Raw genomic sequence first — 8587 nt, forward strand, 5'->3', positions numbered from 1 at the left:
ATATGATTAAGTTATGCTACATAAATATAGAAAAGGTCTAAATACATAATGGATCACAAAATATTACACAGTGTCAAAGAAAAAATATAAATGATAAAAATATATAATAAGAAAAACAATGGTAAATAAAAAGACACAATGATCTGGAAAAAAAAGTTAAAGCGAAAACCTAAAATCTAAAATCGTAGAGTTCGACGAGATGGTTCCAAGCCACTGTTTGAGTTGAATCAGAGTTCGTTTGATTCCAACTTAGTTTTAGAAGACTATTTATTTGAACTAAACCCGTATTATCTAAATATGGTTTTGTATATAACTCAATCTCTTGAACAAAAATTAATTACAATTATCAATACTATTTACACAATTACACCTTCCTTATACACACTACGCATACGCTCCAAATTAAGTTGTCATTAGCAATGAAAGTGTTGAGAATTTTCTTTCCTATTCTAGTTCTTCATGTAGCTGCTTTGATTTATGCTCAAGACGACCAATCAGGTACTACAAGAACCACTTGTTTATCATGTGTCTTGAATGATGGTTTCATTTCTCAATCCTTTCTTGGCAGGCTTCATTAGCATAGATTGTGGAATTCCGCAAGGGTCAGGTTATACAGATAACAGCACAGGCATAAACTATGTTGCAGACGATGGCTTCATAGATGCTGGTGTGAGTCAAGACATACAAGCCATTCAAAACAATAGCCTACGTGTGCTCAACACCATTAGAAGCTTTCCTAAAAATAAAAGAAACTGCTACACTCTGAGACCCCAACAAGAGAAGAATAATAGGTATTTGATAAGGGCGATTTTTTATTACGATGAATCTAGAGGTGAACCCCCACAGTTTGATCTTTTTATTGGGCCACGGTTACTCGAATGTCTGTCCATGAGTTGATACACCTAGCGTCATCAGATTACATACATGTTTGCCTTGTTAACACAGATCAGGGAGATCCTTTCATTACAGCCTTAGAATTAAGGCTTTTGAATATCACCATGTATGAAGAATATCAATCACCGTCATTAATCCAGCAGGCGCGGTATAGTTTAGCTACAAATGAAAGAATCAGGTCAAAATTTTTAATTTCTTAACGTTATTAGTAGGGGTGTCAACCTTGATCCAAACCATTCCAAATGGGTCAATTTGGGTTGTTTTAAAATTTAAATGGGTTGATTTGGGTCATAAGTTTTAATTAAATGTGTTAAAATGGGTCACTTGAAATTTCATATTCTTATTTTCGGGTCAAAATGGGTTGACAAAATTAACCATATGGGTCAGTGTGGGTTAGTGTCTTAAGGAAAAGTGACATGTTCAAGTTGAAACGGGTTTTAGATTGGAACGATATCGGTTTAGGTTTCGGCTCGAATCAGGTTTCGTGCCGACACGAGTTTTAGCACTGGACGGGTTGGTTTTCGGTTTTTTTCGAGTTTTCACACTGAACGGTTCGATTTTGGTTTTTCATTCGTTTTCGTCGGTATTTCATTTTCGGTTAATCTGTCAATTTTTTTTTGATAAACAAGGACAACGGCAAAAACATTTTTGTTTTTTTACTTTTTTCGTTTTTTATTTATATTTTGAGTTATGATTTTTTTATTGTTTTTTTTTTTGAATTTTTTTAGGGGTTTTGATCTTAATAAAAACCCTAAAAAAACCTCAAAAAAATTCATAACTTAATATATAAAATAAAAACAAAAAAAGTAAAAAAAAAACTTAAACGTTTCGTCCGTTGTCCTCGTTCAAAAAAAATAAAAAAAAATTTGACAAATTAACCGAAAGTGAAAAGTCGACGAAACGAAACAAAAACGTGCTGAAACGAACTGAAAGATCGCTTAAGCGAGCTGTTGGTTGCTGAAACGAACTGAAAAATCGCTTAAACGAGATGTTAGGGGCTGAAACGAACTGAAAAGTCGCTTAAACGAGCTGTTTGGTGCTAAAACGATCTGAAAAATCGCTTAAACGAGCTGTTACGTGCTGAAGCGAACTGAAAAATCGCTTAAACGAGCTGTTACGTGCTGAAACGGACTGAAAAATGGCTTAAACGAGTTGTTACGTGCTGAAACGAGCTGAAAAATGGCTTAAACGAGCTGTTACGTGCTGAAACGAGCGGAAAAATGGCTTAAACGAGCTGTTACGTGCTGAAACGAGCTGAAAAATCGCTTAAACGAGCTGTTACGTGCTGAAACGAGCTGAAAAATCGCTTAAACGAGCTGTTACGTGCTGAGACGAGCTGAAAAATCTCCTAAACGAGCTGTTACGTGCTGAAACAAGCTGAAAAATCGCTTAACGAGCTGTTAAGTGCTGAAACGTACTGAAAAATCGCTTAAACGAGCTGTTACGTGCTGAAACGAACTGAAAAATCGCTTAAACGAGCTGTTAAGTGCTGAAACGAAATGAAAAATCGCTTAAACGAGCTGTTACATGCTGAAACGAAATGAAAAATCACTTAAACGAGCTTTTCGTGTTGAAACGAGCTGTAACGTGTTGGAAACGCGCTGATTCGTTGGTAAAAAAAAACTGACCCGAAACCCGTTTTGACCCGTTCCGACCTTGACCCGTTCTAACCCGAACCTGTTGACCTAACCCGTTACGACCCGAACCAAAACAACCTTTTTTTAAGTGACCCGTTTCGACCCTAACCCGTTTCAACCCTAACCCGTTTCGACCCGACCCAACCCATTTGCCACCTCTAGTTATTAGTATATAACTCTAACCCATCTTCACTATTTGTTTCTTATATTTTAAAATAGGTACAAAGATGACAAGTATGACAGAATATGGAATTATCATATGGCGAATAGATCAGTACAAACTTCTGATACAGTTTCTTTAAAACCTTTTAGTGAAGAACAAGTACCGTTAAAGGTCATGAGCACTGCCATGTTACCTATAGATAACAACTCTATACTTCAACTAAACTATACGGCCGGGACTGTTAAGGACAACTATGAGCTTATAGTCTACCTTCACTTTGCTGAAGTTGAAATGCTACAAAGCAATCAGAAGCGAGAATTCGACATTTATATTAACCACGTTTGGATTGGAAGGTTTTCTCCGTCAACTAACATAACCACCATAAAAACTTACACATCTTCCAATTCATCAATCTTTGAGCTTATACGTCTAGTTAGAACCTCAAACTCAACCCTCCCTCCTATCTTAAACGCAGTAGAGGTTTATAAATTAAAGCACTTCCAGCAAAACCAAACAGATGACCAAGATGGTATATATCTATATATTCTCTACAAGTAGAAATAACTAATATGTTTTTTGTTGTAATATATGTTTTACGACAATTGATGTTGTTTCATGGTCTAGCCATTTAGACATTATAATGAGATCGAATTGATGCTATAATCATTGTCTTCTCACATCTATTACCTTTTTTGTTAATATTAGCTGCTGCAATCTTGAGTACCAAGTCAACCTATGGGTTAACAAAATTGAACTGGCAAGGAGATCCATGTGTTCCACAAGAAAATGTTTAGGTTGGTCTTAACTGCAACTATGATGCTGCGAGTGCAGCTAGAATCGTTTCCCTGTATGTATTCAACTTCACAACCACCACTGAATAATATATTGTTTCATTTTGATATAACTTTAACCGATTACTTAACCAAGTTTAATGCAGGAACCTCTCTTCTAGGGGATTGAGTGGAGAGATAGCTACTACTTTGGCCAATCTCACAATGATAGAATCATTGTAACTTCTTTCATTTATTGTTATATATAGTCTTTAACATATTAAGCCCACTTGTACAATCTGCTTATTCTCTTTGTTTCTTTTTCAGGGACTTATCCTACAACAACTTGACAGGAAATGTGCCGAAGTTTCTTTCTCAACTAAGCAACTTGAGGATTCTGTAAGCCACCCGCCCTGTTGTTGTTTTAGGATAAAAGTACTTTACATAATGCATAATAATCTTGTATGGTCTTCCTTGTAGTAACTTAGTGGGAAACAACTTCACACGACCACTTCCAGCAGAACTTCTAGAAAAATCAAAGAAAGGATTGTTATCGTTAAGGTTTGATAGTTACTTCAGAAAAGAAATTAAGCAAAAGCAAATCAACATTAACCTCATTTGTTCTAACATTTTTTTACATAATCAGTACGGATGAAGAGGGCATTGATGAGGACAAAAGTTCTTGTCTCAAGGGTTCATGCAAAAACAACAATAATAAAATAGTTGTTATTTTAGCACCAATTATTGGAGGCATCGTGGGATTGTCCATCATCGTATTGATAGTTATACAAATGAAAAGAAAAGGTTTACAGCATTCTTAACCTTGTAATCATGCCACCTATACATTTATAAATCGAAAAGTACTTGCTAAATTGAATTAATGCAGCTTTGATCAAAACGGAGGAGCTTTTCATACCCAGAAAACAAATGTTTACATATTCCGAAGTGGTGACTATTACTAACAACTTCCGGAATGAAATCGGACGAGGAGGATTTGGAAGTGTTTTCCGTGGATCTGTCGAGAATAACCAAGTTGCTGTGAAGATGCTCTCAGAATCATCATCTCAAGGTTACAAAGAATTTCAAACTGAGGTAAAAATATTTAGGATATAAATTATTTTACTTGTTAAGGGTTTTGATCAAATACAAACTAAATTAGCGTTCTAACTAAGAGAATCAAGTAGTGTAATTATATATACAGCATAATGTACTTATAGTGTAGTGTAATTACAGCATAATGTAATTACACTACAATATAATTACATAATTACCTTACATGTAAATATAATTACACTACTTTCTTCTCACAGCACATTAATTTATTTTCTATGTTAACTTTCCTCTGCTTATTACAATTGAAGTTACTACTACATATTTTTAGGGCCCATCTTTTTTTTAATAATAAACTTGACTTTATTGGCCCTATTTCAGTTTGATACCATGTCGATTTGTATGTTCTTCGATTCCAAAAATTAATTACTTTCACGTTGGATTTTTATGGTTTCTTGGAATTTTCTTACAAATGTCATATATATTTAAACAACCTTTATTTAAATATAATTCTTATGGCTTGCAATTGAAGGATACATAGGACAAATAAGGACCACTGATTACTTCAAATTCAGTGGCTAGTTTTTAGTTGGTTCTTATCTGGAAGTACCACGGATGCTATGTTTTATTACAATTTTCATGATAAAAAGGCAACTCTATTGATTTCATGAGAGTTTGAGAGTTGACATATGACTGGTTTTATAATTAAAACAATTCGTGGTTGCTTAATATCTTACATCCTAACTAGAAAATGGCCCAATTTTAAATCTCATTTTAGGCCTCCCAGAAACACTACACTGAGCCGGCCTTGAGCACCCAGCACAAAAGAACTCAGTATAATCTCAATCATAGAAAATATATTGATAGAGCTTGATAAGCATTGAGAGTATGCAAACCTCACCTCAATCTTAAAGGATAGAGAGGTTGCTTTTATGGAGACCACATGCTACCAAAACCTTTACAAATGTACTAATAATGATAGTTGTAAAGTGCCCTTTGCATTTAGTTATGATAAACTATATAAGCTAGAAATGAGCAATGATGCTTAAACAACAACTTACTAAATTAACATGGAAGCAAATTCTTTTGCAACAATATTACTTTCTAAGATTGAAAACTATGAACCTAAGTCATAACACTGATGGCTAACGGATTTCCATTAACAGGTCAAGCTTCTCATCAAAATTCATCATACAAACATTACTTCACTTGTTGGGTACTGCGATGATAGCAACCACAAGGGAATCATATATGAATTCATGGCTAATGGAAACTTAGGAGATCATCTATTTGGTAATTAGATTTACTTAACCTTTCTTTCTTTATTATGTACATATTTACATGTCATATTGTCAAGATTCTAGTGTAGTATCTATGGGGCAGATTGCTTTACATTTCATTTGATTGATCAGATGGAAGTGCAACTTTCTTGAGCTGGGAAAGAAGGTTACAAATTGGATGTGATGCCGCAGAAGGTTAGTTATTAGGCTACTTAATACTGGCTAGCTTGTACTATAAGGTTTTGAAGCATCAACTGATGCTATAACAAATTTTGAATGCATTACTCTATGTTATAGGGCTAGCGTACCTGCATCATGGTTGTAGGCCACCAATAGTCCATAGAGATGTGAAGCCTTCAAACATATTGTTGAATGAAGGCTTCCACGCTAAACTGGCTGATTTTGGATTGTCTAGAGCTTTTGCTACTGAAGACGCCACTCATATAACATCAATAAAAGTGGCTGGCACTCTTGGGTACCTTGACCCTGAGTGAGTTTTTCTCGTCAACATTTTTCAATTTTACAGTTAACTAAAAGCGAAATGTGGTAATAGCAGCTTACCACTTCTACTTCATGAAATGTAAATTGCAGGTATCACGCAACCACCAGGTTGACAGAGAAAAGTGATGTGTATAGCTTTGGGGTACTACTCCTAGAGCTGATTACAAGCCGACGAGTAATATCAGAGGGCGTTAACATAGTTCAATGGGTTAAGTCACAACTTGAAGTAGGAAATGCTGAAACTATAATTGATTCTAGATTAGATGGTCGTTTTGACATCAAAACTGCAGAGAAGGTTGTAGAAACAGCAATTGCTTGTGTTTCTCCCAAATCCATAAAAAGGCCAACAATGAACGATGTGGTGATGGATCTGAAGCACTGTTTGCAAGCAGATAGAACACGTCAAAGTGAATCCATGTCCTTGAACTTCGAAACCATGAGCGATTTGATCCCACGATAATGAAATTTTGATACTTTGAAGTCATGTCAAATGCTCATGTAACGCACATACGTTATGGTGTCCAGTTTAAATGTAACAAATTCCTCCTATGTAAACATGTTAAGTGACTGACCAGAAGTTGGTTATTTTTCAAGTTCAAAGTACTATGTACCATGACTCACTTTTACCTTTAATACCGTAACAAAAAAGTGGGCCGCTTATTAAATATAATCAGCAAATAATAAAGATACTTTATTGTATAAGAAAACATGCAGTACAATACCAAGTCGAAATAATATAGTTGTATATAAACATAGCATAAATGTAATATGGTTCAAACCACTAGTCTTAAACAATGTTATGTCTACAAATAAATCATTATATTCGAAGTGGTAATTTTCAATTACATAAATTAATAATTTGTAGGTCCTAAAACGACCACTCGAACGGATTTTGCACTTGATACATATTTCGAGACGGGCGCGGTAAATCAAACGACCGAACATAAATATAAAGATAAGATAGATGAACGATCTCGTTGTCGGTTGAAAGATTTATAACATAAACAAAGAACCGACCCACCCAATATGAGCTCACCTGGGTGGTGATATACATCTTTCAAACACACATACAAATGACAAATAAAGACATATATATAGCCAAATACAAAAACACTAGAAGCCTAATCCCGTCTCGTATTCGGATTTCGCGCCACATCAATTATTAACTTGACCATAATATATTTAACTGGTTTTGTAATTTGATATTGAAAGTCATTAAAATTGGTCTTACAATCACCCCCATTGACTTATGATATCAAAAACCTTTGTTGAGCCATGTCTCTCATCTACACGAATCAACCCGATAAAGCCGAAGACTCTTCAATCACCCCTAAAGGTATGATCCACCAGGGACAACGATATATGAACAAAGCTTGTTATTTCCTCTTTAAGTTCAAATTCGTATTCAATTTGTTCAAAGTTTCTCAACTACTCGAACACCTCGAAAATAACATAGAAATGTCATGCTTTGAACACGGTCAAACAATGACGAAAACCCGAACGTATTTGACTTTTCTTCAGTCGGTCAACCCCGAACAATAATGATTTTCAGCTTGAACCAGCTCCGTATGGCTTAGACAAAATGGATAAAATAGTGGGCTCACCAAAAATCCAGCCCAAACCATAATCCACTTCTTTTTAACCAACACCCACCAAGCCCAATAGCAACCCAAGCCCAAACCCACTTCCTTCTTCCATATTAGGGCACAAAGAATAACCCCCTAAATATAAAATAGCAACAGCCAACATGCATCAGTCGCCACCACCGTTTTTCCGCACCAGAGCTCCGGCAAGCCACCACCAATATCTGATGCCGTCCCCGTCGTCCATCAACCCAAATCACGCGGCCACCTTCTACTCGTCAAACTCCAGCCCCCTGTCACGAAACTGCCACCGTAGCCCCATTTCGGCCACCGTCAAAAAAACCATTTCGGCAGTTTCGTCGAAGTCCGTCGCCGGACATGAGTTGGACGAGCCACTACTAGAAAATTGGGCATTTGAAACCCTTTTCTGTCGCAAATAGGTCGCAAATGCCCTTTCGCAACCGATTTGCGACCGGTTTTGACGGTCGGGAATTATTTTGCAACCACTTTTGCGACCGAAAATATTGTTGCGGCCGATTTTGCGACAAGCGTTTCAGTTGAAATTTAGCAACAAAATTTGCGACTGAATTTTTTTGCAACCGCTTTTGTGACTGAATTTTTAGCAACTGAATAGCGACCGCAATTTTCAGCAACCGGTTTTGCAACCGAACTATAGCGACTGCAATAGTGACCAACTATTGCGACCTAT

General features: G+C 36.1%; 1 pseudogene across 1 annotated transcript; it reads left to right on the forward strand.

Moving 5' to 3' along the window:
* Nucleotides 1-488: 488 nt before the first annotated feature.
* On the forward strand, nucleotides 489-6884 carry LOC143554357 (putative LRR receptor-like serine/threonine-protein kinase At1g05700; annotated as a pseudogene). Its single transcript, XR_013139001.1, has 12 exons — nucleotides 489-1072; nucleotides 2751-3223; nucleotides 3400-3541; nucleotides 3632-3703; nucleotides 3792-3863; nucleotides 3945-4025; nucleotides 4111-4268; nucleotides 4351-4556; nucleotides 5681-5807; nucleotides 5927-5989; nucleotides 6092-6284; nucleotides 6386-6884. The product of XR_013139001.1 is annotated as a putative LRR receptor-like serine/threonine-protein kinase At1g05700 (transcript).
* Nucleotides 6885-8587: the final 1703 nt, after the last annotated feature.

This window comes from Bidens hawaiensis, unplaced genomic scaffold (assembly GCF_021521415.1).
Source record: "Bidens hawaiensis isolate Kalapana, Puna unplaced genomic scaffold, B.hawaiensis_p1.1 tig00017667_1, whole genome shotgun sequence".
Lineage (NCBI taxonomy): Eukaryota > Viridiplantae > Streptophyta > Magnoliopsida > Asterales > Asteraceae > Bidens > Bidens hawaiensis.